Source organism: Pristis pectinata, chromosome 6, assembly GCF_009764475.1.
Source record: "Pristis pectinata isolate sPriPec2 chromosome 6, sPriPec2.1.pri, whole genome shotgun sequence".
Lineage (NCBI taxonomy): Eukaryota > Metazoa > Chordata > Chondrichthyes > Rhinopristiformes > Pristidae > Pristis > Pristis pectinata.
Window position 1 is genome coordinate 62,166,743 of NC_067410.1, and position 22,832 is coordinate 62,189,574.

Below are 22,832 nucleotides of genomic sequence, written 5' to 3' on the forward strand. Positions count from 1 at the left end.
CTGATTGAAGTCAAGGATCCAGTTGCAGAGGGAGATGTTGAGTCCCAGGTCTCAGAGTTTGGTGATGAGTTTGTTTGGAATTATAGTATAGAACTCGGAGCTGTAGTCAATAAACAATAGTCTAATGTAGGTGCCTTTACTGTCCTGATGCTCCAGAGATGAGTGTAGGTCCAGGGAGATGGCATCCACTGTAGACCTGTTTCGGCGGTAGGCGAATTGCAGTTGGTCAAGTTTGTCTGGGAGGCTGGAGTTAATGTGTGTCATAACCAGATAACCAGATAACCAGATGGTGGATCTCAGAGCTACCAGGCGGTAGTAATTAAGGCACGTTGCCTTGTTTTTCTGAGGTACCAGGATAGTAGTGGTCTTCTTAAACTAGGTAGGAACCTCAGATTGAAGCAGGGAGAGGTTAAAAATGTCTGCAAATACCCCTGCCATCTGATCTGCGCAGGATCTAAGGACACGGCCAGGGACACCACCTGGGCCAGATGCTTTTCACAGGTTCACTCTTTGGAAGACTGATTTTACATCTGCAACAGTGAACATGGGTTCAGGTGCATTGGAGGCTTTCAGGGCAGGTGGTGACATTCCATTCCCCTTCTGTTCAAAACATGCATAGAATGTGTTAAACTCATCGGGAAGGGATGTGGTGTTGTTGGCGATGCTGCCTGACTTTGTTTTGTAGCCCGTTATAGCATGTAATCCCTGCCACAGCTGACGGCTGGTCTGGGACTCAATTTTGAACTGGTATTGGAACATCTTCACCGGTAGGATTTCAGTGGTTCAAGAAGACAGCTCACCACTGTCTCCTCAGGGGTAATGAGGGATGGGCAATAAATACTGGCCTTGTGAGCTACGCCCTGACGCTGAAAAGGGAATACATTTTAAAAAAGTTACAATGTAGGTTTGGTTTCCTGAGTCTTTGTCCAGAGTGGGGTAGTTGGCAACTACCAGTGGGGATTCAAACCTTGTGAACAGTCAAGCTCCCAGATCTCTGCTTCTGGGAGAAGCAACTCAGGAAATTGGCTGAGCAAACAGGAGGTAGCAACCACTAATAAACAGTTAAACTGGATGAATTCTCCTCCTGTCACTGATGTTAAGTGTTGTACATGTGTGTGATTATCATGACTGTAACAGACTGCTTCAGGGTGTTGTGAGCTTTTGCACAGCACATGTCGATGGTTATCCTGAATGGCAGCATGCTTTGTGTAAATACAGCTTTCCAAACACTGATCATGGTATCACACACATCCACCTTCCTGATATATCATTGATGGAAGCACATCTCATTTCCCCTATCACTGTCCAATTTCTGAGCAGGTATTGACAACAGCACCTCCTTGATTTTTCATTAAGTTGAGCACCATCTTTGTGGACTGACTATCCAACCAAATACGAGAGCTTTGCCCACTCCTTCCTGGATCTGACACCCAGCCATAATCCTCTTTCCTGCAGAGATCCTAGCACAGTGAAATAACAACAGAAAACCCCAGATATTATTTCAAATTTCTTTTGTATCCTTGGGTAGTGATCAGGAGCTGGCAGCTCACTTTCATTCCCAGGATCCGTGCAGTCCTGATGAAGGGTTTCAACCTGAAACATCGACCATCCCTTTACCTTCACAGGGGCGGCCCGACCCACTGAGTTTCTCCAACAGTTTTGTTTTGCTCCATATTCCAGCATCTGCCGTCTCTAGTGTCTCCATCTCTGCCACTTTCCCATCAGAGACCAACGAGCTCACTACAGATAGGGTGCAACCACATCAGAAGCATCCCGATAAGACATTGTCCACCCACTGTAATGGCTAACAGAGCTGAGGGAGAGAGGAGAGAAAGACACCTCAAAGGAGGAAGAATTACCCTAAAACTTAAATTAAAATGGATTGTTTCGGAAGTGCAATTTGTTATATGCCAGGAAACTCATTGCATGGTTCCCAAACATAGCAATGATAAGGACCTTTGCTTCATCTGAAAGTTACTGCATCAGAACCCTGTACCAGAAGAATGAAACAATGTCTTCTTTATTTAACAACTCACACTTTTAAAGATTGATTAACAAACAAATGTGTAAAAATGACCTATCACCTGCCAGCTCGTGCTCCTACTCCTCTTCCTACCCTTTTATTCTGGCTTCTGCCCTCTTTCCTTCCAGTCCTGATGAAGTGTCTCAGCCCGAAACGTCAATTGTTCTTTTCCACTTGTAGATGCTTCTTGACCTGCTGAGTTCCTCCAGCATCTTGTCTGTTTCTGTAAAAATGATGGGCAATAAAGCTGACCCATCAAGCTTGCTCCACACTTGTGATGCCTGGAACATCAAGAACACCAAGATATGGGAAGATTGAAATGCTAAATTGCATCTATTTTAATGCAAGGGTCCTTCAGTAAAACAGATGAACTTGGATTGTTGATCAGTATGTGGGAATGTGATTGGATTAGATTAGTTTATTGTCATATACATCAGGGTGCAATGAAATTCCTTGCTCACGTGAAGCTCACAGAATAAACAATAATAATAAGTAACAATAAATACACCAATGAACACAAAACAACAGAATGGTGCATAGATTGTAGTGCAGTCTGAAGGAATGCAAGAAGAATACCAAAGTGACAATAACGAACAATAATGTGGCAGTACTACTGGGAAGAGGGTGTGAAAGAGGTGATTGATTCAGGAGTCTGATAGCAGTGAGGAAGAAGCTGTTCTTAAGTCTGGACGTCTGGGCTTTCAAGTTCCTGTATCGTCTCCCAGAAGGTAGAAGAAAGGCCAGGGTGGCAGGCGATGATACTACGAGCCTTCTTGAAACAACGCACCATGAGGATGGGCTGGGAGGGAGGAAGTGTCGAGCCTGTGATGGACCGGGCTGTGTTTAGCACTCTTTGCAGGTTCATTTGGTCAACAGCAGAGCAGTTGCCCTACCGGGCTGAGATATTGTTGCAAGACTGAGATATGGTTGAAAGAAGGGCAGGACTGGCAACTGAACATTCCAGGCTATGGAAGTTTCAGGATTGATAGGGAGGGAGGTAAAAACAAAAGGGGGCATTGTATTATTGATCAAGGAAGTCATCCCTGCAGTAATGAGGGAGGATGTCTTAGAAGTATCTTCCAATGAGGTCATATGGGTGGAAGTTAGAAATAAAAAAAGGGGTGATCACTTTGCTGGCATTATATTATAGGCCTCCCAACAGTCAGTGGGAGATAGAGGGGCAGATATGTAGGCAACTCACACAGGTGTAAGATAAATAGGATTGTTGCATTAGAGGATTTCAATTTCCCCAATTTTAATTGGGATCACCTTTGTGTGAAAGGATTAGATGGGGTGAAAATTTTGAAGTGCATCCAGGAGAGATTTTTGTGCCAATAAGTATATTGTCCCAGTAGGGATGGGGCAGTATTGGACCTAATCTTAGGGAATGAGCTGGGCAAATGGATGAAGTGTCTCTGGGCAAGCACTTTGGGGTTTGTAACTATAACTCAGTAAATTTCAAAGTAGTTATGGGAAGGGATAAGGATAGTCCAAAAAAACAAGTGCCTGAAGTGGGCCAAGGCTGATTTTACTATCATTGGACAGCACCTGGCAAATGTACACTGGCAACAGCTACTTGCAGGTAAATCTTTTAAAAGTGAAATGGTGTGAGTTCAAGGCCAAAGTGTTGCCCCAAGGGATGGCAGGTCCAGGGAACCCTGGCTATCAAGGGATTTTGTGAGTTCAATAAGGTAAAAAAAGAAAGCATTTGGTAGGTATAGTGTACTGAAAACACTAGAGGCTCTTCAGAATTAGAGAGTGTAGGGGGTGCTTAAAAAATGAAATTAGAAGGGCACAGAGGGGCCACAAAATACCACTGACAGATTAGAATAAGGTAAGTCCCAAGGCATTTTATACCAGGAGCAAGAAGGTTACCAAGGAAGAATGGACCTAGTAGGGACCAAAGAGGCAATTCATGAGTGGAGTTAGAGGATGTGGGTGAGGTCTGAAATGAATACTTTTCATCTGTATTCAGTAAGGAGAAAGACATTGTGGTCAGAGACATAAGAGATTCTGCAGATGCTGGAATCTGGAGCAACACACACAAAATGCTGGAGGAACTCAGCAGGACAGGCAGCATCTATGGAGGGAAATAAGCAGTCGACATTTCGGGTCAAGTTCCTTCATCAGGACTGGAAAGGAAGAGGGCAGAAGCCAGAATAAGAAGGTTGAGAGAGGGCACAGGGTGGCAGGTGATAGGTGAGTCCACGTGAGAGGGGGAAGGTAGGTGGGTGGGGGAAGAGGGATGAAAGAGAGTGATGTAAGAAGCTGAGAGGTGATAGGAGAAGAAGCAAAGGGCTAAGAAGAAGGAATAGGAGAGGGCAGTAGACCATGGAATGAAGGGAAAGTGAGGAATAGATGTGTAGGCCATGAGGGTGTACGAGGGGAAAGAGAAGGGGTGAGGGGGCCACAGGAATAAGGGAAAACAAAAGGGGAGGGACAGATGTCATTTGAGATGGTGACATTCCACAGCATGTTCAGAGTTAAAAAGGAGGAGGTATTAGATGTCTTAGCAGGCATGAAGGTGGATAAATCTCCAGTGTCTGATGAAATATATCCCAGACTGTTGTGGGAGACAAGGGAGGAGAGAACTGGGGCCCTGATGACTGGAAGAGTCAATTTATTCAAGAAAAGCAGCAAGGAGGAGCCAGTTAGTCTAATATAAGTGGTAGGAAGTTATTGGAAAAAAAATCTGTGGGACAAGATTAATCCTAACTTAGAAAGGCAGGGATAGTCAGCACAGATGTATTAGTGCCAGCATCCCTGGAGAAAAGCAGGTGGTCAATGTTTTGGGTCAGGACCCTTCTTCAGGATTGAAGATAGGAAAAGGGGAAGCTAGGAAAAGGGGAAGCCCAACATATAGGAGGGAAAAGCAGAGCAGTGATAGTAGGACAAAACAGGGGAGGCGGGGTGGGCACAGGGAGGTGATAGGTAGATGCAGGTAAGAGGAAGTGATAGGCAGCTGCAGGGGAGGGGAGGGCAGATCCAGTGGGGGATGGGTAAAAGGTAAGAAGAGAGAGGGAGAAAAGGGGCCAGGAAAGGGAAGAAGAGAAGAGGCACGGTGGGGCGGGGGGTTTGTGGGGGAGGCGGGTGGGGATGACCTAAAGTGGGAGAATTCAGCATTCATGCCGTTAGGCTGCAAGGTTCCAAGATGGAAAATGAGGTGATGTTCCTCCAGCTTTTGTTTGGAATTCTCCTGGCAGTGGAGGATGCCGAGGACTGTCATATCAGCGATAGTGTGGGAGGGGGAGGTGAAGTGTCTGGCAATGGGAAGAAGCAGGTCACGGTAACGGACGGAACGGAGGAGTTCTGCAAAATGGTCACCTAGTCTGTGTTTGGTCTCACCAATATGGAGGAGGCCACACTTGGTATTGGTATTGGTATTGGTTTATTATTGTCACTTGTACCGAGGTACAGTGAAAAACTTGTCTTTCATACCGATTGTACAGGTCAATTCATTACACAGTGCAGTTACATTAGGTTCGTACAGAGTGCATTGAGGTAGTACAGGTAAAAACAATAACAGTACAGAGTAAAGTGTCACAGCTACAGAGAAAGTGCAGTGCAATAAGGTGCAAGGTCACAACAAGGTGGATCGTGAGGCCAGAGTCCATCTTATCGTATAAGGCAGTGGTTTTCAACCTTTTCCATGCTGCGGCCCCCCAGAACATGTCCTTGTTAGATGGCGGACCCCCAAAGCCCACAAATTCAAACAGTCAATAATTCATGCATACAACACTTAAATTACTGCACATAGGCCCTATTGAAATAGTGACTATTTCAATCACCGATAATTACCAGAGGTGTCCTTCAGTGTTCAGTTCAATGTGAAGGTTATGCCTGTTTTGCGCTGCAGTTTGTCCAACCGTGGTGGTATGTGCGACAAACATACGCGTATGTCATCCTCAATATTCAGTCTTCATCTGTATTTGGTTTTCATGGCAGTGACTGCAGATAATGCTATTTCGCACAAGTAAGTGGTTGCAAATGGTAACAGAACACTGACAGCTTTGCCGAACAGCAGTGGATACTCCTGGGAACATGCTATCCAGAACGACAACAGTGACATTTGGTTGAACTGCAAGTGCAAAGTCCTGTCAGTTGACAGTTCAGCCAATTCTTCTTGTTCACGTCCAGTTAAATCAGTAAGCATGCATTCAAACGGATTTCGAATCCAATCAAATATGCTCGTGTCATCGTCGCCAAAATACTCATGGAAATAATGTGACAGCTGTTGAATATTGTTCAAAACGGTGCTCGCAATGGCCTCTGTCTTAGTCTCGTTCACTGTCAGAAAGTCAGCCAGCAACGGAAACGTATCATAGACGCCTTGTTCGCATCTTCCCTGCCAGATACGTTGTTTTTTCTGGAAGGCATTGATTTTGTCATGCGTTTTCAGAACATTTCAGCCAGGTCCTTGCAATGATAGATTTAAGCTATTCAAAATGTTGAAAATATCTGCAAGATAAGCTAATCTGGCAACCCTTGTCTCATCTGTCAAGAACTGTGCCAATTATCCATTATGCTCATTTAGAAAAATGAGCAGTTCATCTCGCAATTCATATACACGCTGCACAATGCGGCCTCATGACAGCCATCTGACTCCTGTATGTAGCAACAAATGCTTATACTCGGCTTCCATTTCACGGCATATGTTTTCAAACAAACGATGATTGAGCGGCCTGGCTTTGATAACGTTAATGATTTTAATGCATGAGGAAAACACATGCGCAAGATTTTCATCCATATCCTTTGCAGCCAAAGCCTCACAGTGAATCATGCAGTGGGTTGCTGCTACATGTGGAGCTACTTCTTCCACTCGTGCGACTAGACCCAACTTCCGTCCCGTCATTGTGGCAGCACCATCCGTGCATACTCCAATAAACTGTGTCCACGCCAATGCCGATCGTACAAAAAAAATGTCAAGCACGTGGAAAAGTTCTTCACCGGTTGTACGCCCTGGGAGCGCCTTGCAAAACAAAAGGTCTTCCAAAGCCTCTCCTTCCCAGCAATATCGAACATAAACCAACAACTGTGCAGCACTGGCAACATCAGTACTTTCATCGAGCTGAATCGCAAATCTGACTTGCTAAAGACGTGCTATCAGCTGGCTCTGTATATCTTCCACTATATTGCCAATTCTTCTGCTTACTGTGTTATCAGACAGTAAGCAGAAGAATGGCTTTCAGTTTTTAACTGGAATCTTTTCCCAGTACAACTTTGCACATATCTACTGCTGCAGGCAGAATAAGCTCTTCTCCAACCGTGTGAGGCTTTCTGGAATGTGCTATTTGTAATGCTACCAAATATGATGCGCAAAGAGCCTTCTCATTTACAGTGGCGCAGGCTGTCATTTTGCCTTTCTGCTTGAGGTACAGCTCCTTTTGCCGCTCAAAATATTCCTTCGGCTTACTGGCAATATCTGGATGTGCTGTTGTTAAATGGCACTTCAATTTCGCTGGTTTCATTGCATCGTTGGACAGTGTTTACAAACACACAACACAGAGAGGTTGGTCCGCATTTGTCGCCACTGTGATGAAGCCACATGAAATGTATTCTGGATCGTACTTGCGTTGTTTTCTCTTTCGATCACCCTTATCCCCTTCGTCATCAGAATCTTCCAGTTCCTGGTCAGCTTTTCTCTTCAGAAATTTCTCCATACCCAGCAATACACGCCGGACAGTTTAATTACTATTACTGATAAACAAAATTATCAAAACTAATCTAAAATTTACACGCTTGTGCACCTTTCGTTTAACGGTGACGTCACTGTGGCGTAAATGCATGGTTAGTAAACAATATTATTAAGGCACACCAACAACGTCACTCAGTCTCGCTAACACTACAGTGCACAACAGAATAATAGTGAGTAGTGAACACTACTGACTACTCTGACTACACAAATCGAATATTAAGCGGCAGCTTACCAGAAGGAAACACCGTCTAAGTCTCTAAGATTGTCGCCTATAACAGATAGAATAGATATGGCCGATTTTCTGAATAGTGGAAAACTGAAGCAAGCAAGTAAGCTACATCTTTGTAACAGGTCACTTTTCCATTTTTTTCTTGGCTTGCTCACAGACCCCCGGCAACCCGCTGGGGGTCCGCGGACCACAGGTTGAAAGCCTCTGATGTAGTAAACACCGCTGCCTCTGCCTTTACCTGATGTCGCCGTCTGGTCCATACGGTGGATGGTGAAGCCCTCAGGCTGGAGCGCTGTGTCCAGAGTGCTAGGAGTGAGCCATGTCTCTGTGAAGCAGAGTATACAACAGTCTCTGATGTCCCTCAAGTACTGCAGTCTTGCTCTGAGGTCTTCAATTTTATTTTCCAGAGACAGTACGTTAGCCAGGAGGACAGTAGAGAGAGTGGGCCTTAGGACCCTGTGCTTCAGTTTTACCTGCAGTCCTCCCTGATAGCCACATTTCCTGAGGCAATGGAGACGTTTCCTGAGCTTCCAGCTGCTGCATTCACTAGAGTCCTGAGTCTGTCAGTTCTTTTTTTTAAGTGACTTGAAACGATGTTAATTACTGCCCTGTGTGTGGCTGCAGATTTCAGCTGTAGTCGTTGTAAAAAGGAATACTGATGATTCCCTTGGGAGCTGCACACAAAGTCATTCTCTCTCGGGTGTGACCTGTGCTGACCTTACGGCGAGTTTTGGCAGTGAGACAGAGGGATGGCAGGTTCTACTGGGAACCGTAGAACAGGGAGAGACGTCCAGTACTCAAAATCTGAAAGGGCAGCATCACCCAGGACTACAGCTGGGATTTTCTTCTTTTCCGTGGGGAGATACAATTACTGAGGGTCACTGAGGAGTCACTTTCAATTTGACCTGTGCTGAGCTACAAGCCCACAGTGACCACCCTGCTGGGGTGGGACCAGTTCTGTTGAATTGTAACGTGCCGCCAACAAGTAAAAACCTGTAACGCTATTACAGCGCCAGCGACCCAGGTTCAATTCCCACCGCTGTCTGTAAGGAGTTTGTACATTTTCCTCGTGACTGCGTGGGTTTCCTCCAGGTGCTCCCATTTCCTCCCTCATTCCAAAGACGTACAGGTTAGGAGCTGTAGGCATGCTATGTTGGCGCCAGAAGCATGGCAACACTTGCGGGCTGACCCCAGAACACACTACGCAAAGATGCGTTTCACTGTGTGTTTCAATGTAAATGTGACTAATAAGGATCTTATCTTAAATCCAACTTCAGATTAGTTTGGAGTGTTTGGAACCAAGTGTTTAACCAGTCCACCTGACTCAAAGCTTCCCACTTTCACAGTTTGTTGCTGGAACTTCGACTCGCACCAAACCCCTTGTCTGTACAACAGCGACTGGGAACCAAAAAGGAACCGACATGCCCTGGAGAACTTTCGGAAGTTCTGAGGAAAGGGAAGATTTACATAAAGTAAGGATTTATATTTGACTTGTTCAAGATTCAAGTGCAATCCAGTTCATGAATTACCACCTGCACCCTTTTCCCCACTCTCTTCCTCCTCCCCCTCCCTGTGTCTCAGTGAGGGGAATTGGAAGACGACCCTCACACCCCCAGTTTATAAGCCGCCTGCAGTCGTCCTGCAGTTTCCTGTCTGAGCCTCCGGGAGGGGACCACCCTTGACTCGCTGCTGCCGGGATCCCCAGAGCAGCCTCAGGGGTGAAGGAGATCCTCGGTCTAAAAGCATTCACAGCAGAACTCAACCGGTAATTTTTCATGGAATCGCACATTATCAACAACTGACTGTGTTAGGCTTGAATGTACAGTCTTAAAGATGTTCTAAAATTAGGACCCGATGGTCTGACTGCTTTGATGTTCATACCCGAGAAACCAGCTTCAGAAACAGGTTTACGAGTCACACTCACCGGCTGTTGCCAACCTGTCCATTTGGGCTTAGTTTCAAGTAATGCTCATTTCGAATGTAAACACTTACAATGGTACGTGGTAAACAAAAGAGCATTTCAGAATTCACAAAAAAATTGAGACCAGGTTACAAAGAAAAGCTATAAATGCATCCTTCAGCTACACGTTGAGACCTGTGCATTATCCAGACAGCCCGTTGGGCATGCAACTCAAATATGTTATCTACCTGAGAAACTGATGCATTCAAATCATCTGCACAACTGACTGATAAATGTTAAAGGAAATGATTTTGAGCAAACAATGGGAAGAAGTGACGGTGAAATGAATGCCTGATGAGGCAGGATTGTGTAAACTTAGTTTAACATGATGCACTGTTGAAAGTATCCCTGACTGGTACATCATATCGTGATGGTACGGCAATTCCAATGCGCAGGAACAGAAGAGTCTGCAGAGAGTAGTGGGCACAGTCCTCCCCACCACTGACAGCATCTACATAAGGCGCTGCCTCAAGAAGGTGGCATCTATCATCAAGGATCCCCACCATCCGGCTCATGCCCTCTTCTCACTACCACCATCCGGCGGGAGGTGCAGAAGCCTGAAGTCCCACACCACCAGGTTCAGGAACAGCTACCTTCCTACAGCTAACAGGTTCTTGAACTGATCTGCTCAACCCTGACCCTACCTTAGGAATAGAACACAACGGGCCACGTCTTGCACTACCATGGACATCTCTGATTTTGCAAAACAGGACATTGGTGCAAAAATATTCTTTTTTTCTTCACTGTCTTGTATAATTTATGTTCTGTGTGTTGTCTGAATCTACGTCCCTGTGATGTGCGGCAACCAAACGTTTTATTGTACCTGTACCTCACCGTACGTGTGCATATACTGTAACAATACACTCAACTTGCTGTGACTTGGAGTTAACTGCTTACTTCCATAACTTAACCTTTCCTGGAGCCATTCAATGTTGGTGCCGCAGGACAGTATGTTTCCCTGGAGTGGTTTTTCTGAAGTCCATCTTTCTACTGCCACTAAAGGTGTGACCTGTGCTGACCTTAAGACTAGTTTGGGCAGTGAGACAGAGGGATGGCAGGTCCTACTGGGAACCATACACCAGGGAGAGATGTCCAGTACTCAAAGTCTGAAAGGGCAGCGTCATCCAGCACTACAGCTGGGATTTTCTTCTCAGGATGGTGACTTGCTTCCAATCCAGTTCTGAGGTGGCTGATGAGGCCACTGTGGGCCCTACACACTGCCAATGGTGAGGTCAGAGGCACCTGAAATCCGGTCATTCCCATTATCCTGGTAGTTCCTGGTGCAAAACCTGAAGTCTCCTCACAGGTGCTAACTATGGTGAACTTTAGGGCAGTTTGTGGCTCATGTTGATTGGGGTCCGTGAAGACATCTGTGAGATATTGTGTGAGAAAAATATCTTTGCAGTGTCCTTGAGATCTACATTATTGGTTTTGTTGCAGCAACATTTCTGTTGCTCTGTGGCCAGGATGATGGAGTGGGTTCAACAAGTGCTCCCTGCAACCAGAATTGATATCTGTTACGGAGCACATCCCTGTGGATTCTCACTCAGACAATGACATGATCTAACAGGTTCCTAGATTGGGAGTATGGCTGTGAGGTCTGACGCTTGTTCCTCTGATGAACCAATGTGTTGATTAGGACAAGGCCGAGCTCCAAGAGTCAGGCAGCGCAGTGGTGTAGCTAGTAAAGCTGCTGCCTTACAGCTCCAGTGACCCGGCTTTGATCCTGACTCTGGTTCTGTCTGCGTGCAGTTTTTACATTCTGCCTAAGACCATGGAATTCCTCTGGGTGCTCCAGTTTCTTCCCACATCTCAAAAACACATGGGTCGGTTGGTTAATTGGCCACTGTAAATTGCCCCCGGTGTGTAGGTGAGTGATAGAATCTGGGGGCAGTTGATGGAAATGTGGGGAGAATTAAAAGCGGGTCAGATAAAGATGCTTGATGGGCCGAAGAGTCTGTTTCCATTCTGTATCTCTCTATGACTCCATAATTTTGACAGGAATTGGATTCTACTGGAGTTAGCATGTCCACTTCCCTCTGCCAGTCACACCTTTCAGAGTGCCGTGTCCTTTCAGACTCTGAGATTGAAGTCGGCAGTTTGCCTTCCTCTGGGACATGGCCCACAGTTTCTTCAAGGTCAAAGTGGAAGCTGAACACTGAACATCAACATGTTAATGGATCAATGGGCTTCTTCCAATCATATCAGTCAATCTCTATCTGATGTTTTCAAACACACACACATTTTGCATCATCAGATACACTGATACTGGAGATCACCCTTGGATGGAGAACATGTCATTGATGTGATACAGGTTGTCAAGTTATGATACCATTACACAATGGTGCTGATCGATAACCACACCAACATCAGCAGCACAAGTATAACACCCTGCTTATTGCCCATACTACTGCCTCCTTGACAGCCACTAATCACAGCTTGGGCACATTACTCATTCCTTTACCATGTGAGACATCATACTTAGAAGCACACATGCCAATACACTCATTCACAATCATTATTCTTTGTCTTCCAGCGCAAGATGGCACATAACAGATACCAGTAGACACATTTTGGGCAGGGAAGCATAACATAACGAGAGCCCATCCTTAAGAGAATGGTGCTGGCAGTGATTTGGGGTGCGTGGGATGGGTGGGGTGGGGTGGGGATGTTTGGGCAGGGGGACAAACTGCATTGAGGAGTACAGGCAGGGCATTAGATGTAGCACCTGGACGTTTGTGAAGATAGCACAGAAAATTACTTGTGATCATGAATCTTAGAGTCTCAAACAGCACAGAAACAGGCCCTTCTGCCCACAATGTACATACTGACCATGAAATATCCATCTATACTAATCCCATTTATCAGCACTTGGTCTATAGCCTTCTATGCTTTGATGATTCAAGTGTTCATCTGATCTTGTTCTCTCTTCTAATCCCATTCCCCCTGCCAAGTGCATCAAACGCATCCTCCGATAGTGACCATGTGCACCTTAACTCTTGCACCTTTACCACTACAAGCTCCTGTGCCAATTAAAGGTGTTGTATCATCACTACCAGTTTTGAGGGCCGAGGCTAAGAGAACAGTGTCACTGTGACTTATACATGAGGGCATAAGCAGCAGCTGGCTGAGATTCTGATGTGGGGGCAAGGTTGCAAGCCATGGAGTCCCTTAAAGCTACTATCCCATGTAACAATGATTGATCCTGTGCTTCAAGCCAAACTTCTGCCCAATTCCCTGATTTCTCTAATGTCCAAATCACCATCGATTTTACCTTGAAAATATTCAATGACTGTTTGACCACAACCCTCTAAGGTAGAGAATTCCAAAGAATTCTAAATCTCTCAGTCCAATTCCCTACCCATACAGTATATCCCAACTATTACCTGATAATTCTTTGAGGCCCCATGGGTTGGATGCAGGGAAGAGGTTGCTCCTCACTGTGGAGGCTAGAACCAGAGGTCAAAGTCTTAGAGTAGGTGGTGGAACATTTAAGACAGAATTAAAGAGAAATTCCTCTGGGATTCTTTACTCCAGGGAGTGGTGGAGTCTCAGTCATTTATTTATTTAAAACTAAAATTGATACATTTTTGGGTATTAAGTGAGTCCCAAGTTATGGAGATGTTGCATCAAAGTGGAACGGAGGGAGAATTCCAGTTATGATATTGGTGGATGATGGATTGGCCTTGAAGTGCTGGATAGTCTGCTCCTGTTCCTAATGTCTGAGATTTATGTGGTCCCAAAGTCTGAACTATGTTAGTGTCTGGTTTTAAAATAGTTCTAATTTCTTAAATTGCATTACTACTAGTAGTTGTCCTTATTTCATTCAGTTCAAGTTTAAAAAAAGAATGAATGATGATAAGTTGCCCTGGTGTTATTATGTTTTATTTCTTTTACCTAGCCTGAAGAAAACAGCAACATGCTGCAAATTATGGGGTCTGTTAACAAGCAGGTGCATGGTGTTTTCTTTCATGTCTTGTTTTATCAGTTAATGTATTGCGCTGAATTAAGACTGGAAAAAGAAGGGCCTGAACTGCACAATAGTCATGTACAATTCCATTACTATTTTATGTTCTAGAAGATCTTCTAATGCTCGTGCAAGACTCCCATACCATAAACATGGGAACTGATGGATAAATGTAATAGCATATTAAGATGTTTGAGGTGGTTTTGTTGATCTGGGTAATTTGTAATTTAAGGGCAGAATTTGAGTAAGACTTTGAAAGTCACAAAAAATAAACACTTTTCTACAGTAGCAAATACTACAGATCTGGAAATGTAAAATAAAAACAGAAAATGCTGCAAACACACTGCAGGTCAGGAATCTGAAATAAAAACAAGCCTGGAGTGTTTCCAGAATTTTCTGTTTGAGAATTGATAGCAGAATTAAGGAAGGGTTACAACTATAAATGTAATCAAGGAGGAGCTGGAGGAGCTGTTGATTTGTGATTGGTTCATTAATATAATGGGATAAGTAGGCACATGCTGGCCATCCCTTGAAATAGGGCATTCAAGTTTATGCACAAGGGGTAAAAATCAGGAGCTGAGAGCTTTTCGAACTCTTCATGCTAGCCTTGGGATAAGATGTTGATTCACTTGAAAAGGTGAAGACCAAGATGAAGGAGATCGAGAAGAAGACCAGTGTTGTTCACAACCAGTGCTGAGGCATCTTGCTATTCACTCTTTGAGCAACCAATTCAAAAGGGAATTGTCACATTTGTTAAGTGTATATGTCATGTATATGCTTTGCATTGTTATTTTATGATAATTACAGTGACCATAATTTCTTTGTGAACCAATAAATCTGCCCAGATCTTGATCCAAGTACTTTGGAAAATTAAAATCTTACAGATAGTCTGGTTATAAAACAGAATTGGTCAAACAAGATGATGTTTGAGTCACAAGATTCCCCACCAGACACCTATTCCCCTCCCCTCCACTGTAAGGATTTTGAAGGGATAGCTCCCTTCATATCTCCCTGGTCCATTCTTCTGTCCCCACCTACTACTCTGCATTATATGGCACATTCCCATGCAACGGAGAGAGGTGCAAAACTTTTCCTTTCACCTCCTCTCTTTCCACCACTCAGAGAACCAAACAGTCTTTCCAGGTAAGTTAGTGATTCACTTGCACTTCTTCCAATCTAGTGTACTGCATTCAGTGTTCACAATGCGGCTTCCTCTGCATTACAGCACAGATTGGGTGACTACTTTGTGGATCACCTATGTTCAATCCAAAGGATTGACGCTAAGCTTCTTGTTGCCTGCCACTTTAATTCCCCATCCCACTTCCATTCTGACCTCTCTGTCTGTGGCCTTCTTCACTGTTACAAGGCTCAACACAAGTTTGCAGAACACAACTCAACTTCCAGCTGGATACATCAGAGCCTACAGAACTCAATTTAATTTTCTAACTGTCGATAATTCACCCTTTCTCTCTGTTTGTATTAGGAAAAGTCATTTTGCCTGTCATCCCTCTCTTCCTTTTTCTTTCATTGGTATATTCTGGCTTGTTGTACATATCCCAATAGACCAGACTATATGCAACCCAGACTTTCCAACCTTAACTATACATTGCACAGATAAAAGGAGCATAACTGCCCCTTAACGGCCACTGTATTTCACCCTATGACAGAAATTCCCTTAGTTCCACCCACTGCCACCCCCACCTTCTCAGCTACCTAGACTCACTTGTTTCTTCTCTTTCCCACTTCTGACAAAATGTCTTCGACCTGAAACGTTAACTGTTTCTCTGCCCATAGATGCTGCCTGATCTGCTGAGTTTTTCCAGCATTTTCACATTTTTATATCCAACAGTTGATGACATCCTCAAGGTTTACAGCAAGATTTAGAAAGCATATTAACAACTTCCTTCTAAATATTTCCAGCAGCTGCAAGGAAGTTTAATTGAACGGCAATCAGCAGATAACACCAGTTAAGAAAAAATGTTTAAGTGAGCACATTTTCTTAACCCAGCATCCTACTCAGCACCAGTTTCAACTACCTCACAAACTGAGTGCCTCTAACCATCCCCCAGTAATAATTAGCATGATTTCATTTGCATTCCTACTGCAAACACACATGATGTTGGATTTTGCTCCTTGTCAACAGACATAGCCCTTCCTTGTCTTAAATTTTCCATAGCTTCCATTCATAGACAAATCGCAAGCTCTCTGGATCACAGACAGGTGAGTGGTGGTGATTTTTGTATCATTCATTTGTAATCAATTATGATTTTCCTATCATTTGTCAAATGATTTTTCCATGTCACATCCCATTGCTACTGTTCATTTTTAAACATGATTTGCAATAACAACCAAGTTTCAGCACAGCTGGAAAGTGTTCTCCCTACTTAGGGCTTTTTCTCAAACTTGTTCTTTCACTTTTTCCCCAAAGCAAAATATTTCCTGCTGATGCCAGTGAAATCATGCTCAGTTTGTACCATTTAATGTAGATTAACAGGTGAGGTTGATGAAAGAGAAGCAAGCGGCTCAATGCTGAGGCTGTTCCAAAGTTTCAAACTGCAGGCAGCTGAGACAGGCAGCTAAGACCATCGGCTGGGGACCTGCAGGAAACTAAGCTGGTGATTTTATAAAATTGATCTGAGTACCTCTGATGTTTACCACAGATACATTAACCATCAAAGAGGGAGAGAGTGAGACAAGGGGGAGGTATAAGCAGTGGTGTGTGTCAGTGGGTAGAGGGGGTGGAGTGGGTAGAGAGAGAGAAAGAGAGCGAGAGAGGAAAAAAGGAGAAAGAAAGAGAGAAATAATGAATCGATCACTTCAATTACATTTTGCCATATCATTTTTGATTTTTAACCTCTGCATTGTTAGTAATACTTGCTCAGTTATTCAGATTGAAAGCCTACTGTTGCCTGGTACTTATTATTAGCTGTATATGAGTCAGGTCTTTGAAAGTTTTCCCAGTGTAGTTACTGAAAGCATTTGCTAGTGTCCAAAATAAGTCAGCCAGCTTCTAATTCTATGCAGCATTGGTTCCACAGAGTAGTAACTTGGAATTCCACAGGAATTTGGTGAGGGGAGAATATTATGTGTTCAAAGATTTTAAGGGCTGATCTGCTTCTGAATTTTAAGGTTTTCACTGAGCATTTAATTAATTTTCATCTTAATCTGTAGTTTCTTTCACAGTCAGTGCCTGTCAGTGTTGCTTACAGTTAACTCGCTGCAGTGAGAGAGAGAGTGAATGAGCAAAGAATGTGAGAGCTGAGAGTGGAGACAGAGCCAGACCAGAAAAATGAGATGAATGTCTGGATGATGTCAGTACAAGGGAAGGCCTTGGTTGGTGGATTGTTGTTGAGAGCATTTTGAAATGTTCATTTCTGCCAGATTTCTTAATCTGATAAAGGCATGGGCAGGCACTTCAGACCACGGAAGATCCCATGACAGGATTCTGGATGTTTCCCATGTCCTGGACAAACACAGGAAGTATCACCAGCTGGAAGAACTGTGTTTTGGAGCTTGAGAAATGGCTGTTGGGTATCACTTGTTTTCAGGATCTGTTTGTTGGAGGGAATCTTTCTTCGTTTGAACAATTGTCAACCAAATATAACTTATTAAAAACTCATTTTTTCCGATATTTACAAATTAGAGATTTTCTTCAATCTCAATTATGTTCTTTTCCTATGAGTCCTGATAAAAATTTACTAGATGTAATTTTTAACTTGAAGCCTTTTCATGATGGCTCAATATCTAATATCTATTACAAGTTATTAGGAATGAGTAAGGTTCCATTAGATAAAATTAAAAATGCCTGGGAACAAGACTTATGGATGTCAATTTCTGAGGAATCTTGAAATGAAGTTTTTAAATTGGTTAATACTTCGTCATTATGCGCCCGTCACTCTCCTTCAACTTAAAGTGGTCCATAGAGCTCACTTGTCTAAAGACAAACTATCCCGTTTTTATTCAGATATATCTCCTTATTGTGACAAATGCAGTAACGGAGAGGCTTCTTTAATTCACATGTTTTGGACGTGTCAGAGTCTTAAAAAATATTGGACAGAGGTTTTTCAAACTTTTTCTGTGCTTTACCTGTGCTTTTCAAAATAAATTTTAAACTTACTCCTTTGACTGCATTATTTGGGATTGTCGGAGAAAAAGACATAACTTTGAAGGCTTCTGATTTACACATTCTGGCTTTTATTTCTCTTATAGCCAGGAGGGCTGTGTTGCTTAAATGGAAGGAAGTTACTCCACCTACTCATGCTCAATGGTTATGGGATGTTATGTCATACCTGAATCTAGAGAGGATCCGTTGTTCAATTCTTGAATCTGACTTAGACTTTCAAACCCTGTGGGGACCTTTTTTGAATTATTTTCAAAACTTTTGATTTGGTGACTAAAGTACTGATATTGGCTGATATCGTTATGTCTCAAGGGTCTTTCCTTGTCTTTTCTTTTACCAAACAGCTTCGGTTTCTGGTAGTGGGTGTATTTTTTTTTAATAATAAAATTATTCCAATTTTTTCTTTATTAACTATCACATGTGATTATTAATTTAGAGTATTGTGATCTCAAGTATGATTTAACACAATGTATTCAGTAGTATTTTTATCCTCTGATGCATGTACTCTGTATTTTTTTTGTGGAATTAATAAAAATATTGTAAAAAGAGAAATGGCTGTTGTCACTGTGATCCATCTGTAAGATAGAGGGTTCTGTAGATAGTAAACTTCGGGGCGATCACTGTTAAACTTAAAAGAGTGCAGTTGGAGAGGGAATGCTGACTGCCAGAGAACAGGTAGGTAATTCACAAGGTATTCTCTGACCAATACTAATTTCTAATATTACAGGGGGAGAGGCTTTCCCTGTGTAGTGCCAGCAGGTCAATGGGAGCTGCACTGTGCTTCCATCCCCACTCTGTGCTGCAAAGGTGAAGGTGAAAAATCAGAAGTGTCATGGTTATCGGGATTTGCATAGAGAGGGCAGCAGATCAGTGTTTCTGGAGTCGTGGACAGGATGGCCCCTGGGTCAGGGATTTCCATTGAACATTGTGGAAGGGGATAGCGAACAGCCAGAGATCCTGGTCCACATTAAGACCAACAACATGGGTAGATAAAGGTTTGGGTGGGGCAGGCAGATTTCATGTAGTTGGTAAAGAGACAAGAAACAGCACCTCAAAGACTGCAATGTCTGGGTTGTTCCCAGTGCCGCATGCCAGTAAATACCATGATAGGAGCAGAGTCTGGGTAGAGAAATGATGCAGGGGGTCATGAACACACCAGGTGAATCACCACTCACCAGGGACAGGTTTAAAATCCCTGCCAGAGGGCTTGTTAGTGCTGTTGGGGAGGGGAAAACTGACTTCCAGGGGGATGGGAAACTGAGCGTAGCTTCAGACAGGAGAAGGGCAGAACTGGAAAATGCAAGAAGCTTGTGAGAGGGTTGGGACAACAGAGCAAACAAAAGATTGGAAACAAATTGCAAACAAAAAATTAGGTCAGAACATAATCTAACTTTGTTTAGTGTTATGAAGGCTGTGGGCTAAGCTTAGAAAATTATAGCCAAATTGCACAGACAGAATTGCAGTGAAGTAATATTGATGGTCTAGTCACTGTGGTTATCTGAGAAGGTAGGAGGGCTGCTTTGTTTCTAGAGGGGTGGGGGTTAGAGGAAAATGCAACTTAAACCATATAAAATATCTGGTACTAGAGGACTGGGAGCACCTGCTTGAAGGTCAGTGTCAGGGCAATGGACAACATGCCAGGAGACTCAAGGATTCAGCTTCAGCACAGTCCCAAAGAGAATGGCTGGGTCTGCCAGATCAGGGGCTCTCTGGAGAAGGAGTGGAGGAGATGGAAAAGGAAGGCTTATGTCAGGCACTGAGCTCCATAATACAGAAGGCCGAGAGGAGTATAGATGGTGTAGAAGCAAAATTAAAAGGACAATTAGGAAAGCAAAGATAGGGCAGGTTGGTGGGTGAAATGAAAGACAATCAAGGATGTTTTACCAAGTCCTGATGAAGGGTCTCAGCCCAAAACGTCGGCTGCTTATTTCTCTTCGTGGATGCTGCCTGACCTGCTGAGTTCCTCCAGCACATTTTTTGCGCATCTGCATAAATTTTTGTGGCTCTGTTTTATATAAAGAACAGGAATGTAACTGAGGAAAGAGTAGAGCCTATTAGAAAGCACAAAGGTAGCTGTGGCAGAGGATATGGGCAAGGGTTTTCACAAATACCTTGTGGCTCTTGTCACAAAAGAGGGGAGGATGCTGAGCGTGTTGTTAGGGTGAATAAGTGTGAAGGATTGGAGTGGATAAACATTGTAAAATGGGAAACATCAAGGCATTTAGTGGCTTTGAAATTGGTTAAATTGCCAGTCTGAAGTATAATGTATCCCAAGCTATTATAGAAGCAAGTGAAGAAACTTCAGGAATTCTTGACCAGTCCTCTCTGGAGTGATGCCAGAGGACTGGAGAACAGCTAACTTTGATTAGAAAGGGAGTCAGTAATTAAATGAGCAATTACAGGACAGTTAGTTTAACCCCAGTGAGGACAGATTGTTGGAATCCATGCGAAAGAACAGAAAAATAGCTTCATTTAAAAGGAACAGATTGATCAGGAATAGTCAGCATGGATGACATGTGAAAGTAATGACTGACTGAACTGTATGAATGTTTTTGAACAAGTGTCGATGGGTGTCGATTAGGTCACCTACATGGATGCCAACAAGGGCAGACTGATCAAAACATCCCTGGGATCTGAGGGAGAGTGGTAAATCAGTTCAGTGGAGGAAGTGTTATGAACCAGCAACAAAAGAAACACACTGAGTCATGATTCAGTGTTAAAAACTATTTTATTAATCACTACTTATGATAATAAGAAAAATAAAAGTAAAAGTATTAGTATGTTAGAAGTAAAAATGTTAAACCTTGAACATTAACCCCAAAAACTAAACTCTTCATGTGTGTGTGCGTGTGTGTGGCGAAGTCCCAATCTCGAAGTCCAGGAATGGTTCTTAAAGTTCAGTTCAGCAAACCATAAGGTGAAACATGAGCAAAGGCTTCAACAACCACCATTGCCTGAAGATAAAACATAGATGTAGAGAGAACATAGAGAGTAATTACGAAATCCAAATGTTCCACGATGGAACCCAAACAACACCTCAGTGTTTACTCGGTAGTGACTTCCTCACCCCGAAAAGCATCCGAATCGTGGTCATCCACACAAATACCTGTTTCCCTCTACAGGTTAACGACAAAGTGAACTCCACCGGATTACTTCCAATTTCCATACGTGGATTGTAGTAACAGACACAGTTATTGTTTCTCATCCATCAATAGAGAAACTAGCAGGCTGGTGTCTCTCTCTCTCCTTTCTCTCTCTGACTGACTTCGACTGACTTCTTCAACAACGTCAGTACATCCTTTATCTTTGGTTGACATAAGCACGCCACACACACACACACACACACACACACACACACTACTAACTCTATCTTAAAGGGACATTCACCGAGTCCGTAACAGAAGCAAGAGGCAATGGTTGCTGCTGTTTTACCGACTGGAAGGCTGTTACCAACAGGGTTCCAAAGGGATCCCTGTTAAATCTCTTGCTCTTTATCGCATTTCTCAGTGATGTGGAAATTAATATTGGGGGCACGGTACAGAGGTGTGATACAAAATATTGGCAGGGAGCAGGAATGCCTTATATGGGAAATATAGATGGGGAGATCATTTAAGCAGGTAAGTGGCAAAAGGAATTAATCCAGACAAGTGTGAGGCAATGCATTGGAGGAGATGCAACAAGGAAGGGAACAGACAATAAATGAAAACATTTAGAGAGGAATGTAGGAATAGAGGAACGTTGGAATGTCTGCCCACAGATCTTTAAACACTACAGGGCAGATCAATAAGGTGATTAAGAAGGCATGTAAGATGCTTTCCTTTAATAGATAAGGCAGACACCAACAGACATGGAAAGTTATAAGAGAACTGTATACTACACCACGACTACCACAGCTTCCATACTGTGCCCAGTTCCAGCCACAGCGTTTCACAAACAAAATGATTGGCTGGAGGGGAGATTTCCAGGGATGTTATCCAGAAAACTTTTAATTGTGAAAAGATTGTGTAGGCTGTAGTTGTTCATTTTGGAACACAGGAGGCTGAGACATATGAAATTATGGGGCCTAGATTGTGTAAATACGTAAATAACTAGTGTATGGATTAGAGTGAAATGAGGAAATACTCCCCCCCTCCCTACCAGAGAATGGAGGGGTTGGAACTCACTGTGCGCGCACGCACACACATACCCTCCTTCACATTTATAAGTGACTTCCTTGTGTACTTGTAGAGTTGTGAATTGCAGATCCATAGATTGGCACATGGAAAGTAAGATAAGGCTGACTGGCCCTTTCTCAAATGCAATTAACAAATGGCCTCCTTCTCTATCATAATTTTTTTATGATTCTAGTCTGCTTTTGAGATGTGGTTACTATGGTAATACATCAAACACTGCTGTCAGTGCACCCAAACTAAATTTTTTACTGGGTTACCTAAACACTTCTACGAATTCTTGGCTTCTCTTCCTTGTCCGTTCTAAGTACAGGAAGAGTAGAATCACTAATGCAGATACCAATGATCAATCTTTTTTGTTGATAAAAATGAATAAATCCAAACAATATGTTCCAATTCATCCCCTTAAAAATAAGGGCAACCCTTTAAGAATCGGAGTGCTAAATTACACTCCGATTCATAAAGGGTTGTCCTTATTTTTTAGCAATTTATGGAGTTGCATCATAAGAGAGAGGAGTAAGCCATTCAGACCTTTGAGACTATTCTGCTATTCATCAAGATCACAAGTGAACTTCTGCCTCAGTGCCTATCTCCTGCACTGTCAGATATCCATTGATCCCCTTTAGGGCACTCCAGTTTCTACCCAAATCCCCAGGATGCATGGGTTGG

General features: G+C 43.3%; 1 pseudogene; it reads left to right on the forward strand.

The window, feature by feature from the left end:
- LOC127571839 (alpha-1,4-N-acetylglucosaminyltransferase-like) overlaps positions 1 to 22,832 on the forward strand; it is a 46,897-nt pseudogene that overhangs the window by 19,824 nt on the left and 4,241 nt on the right.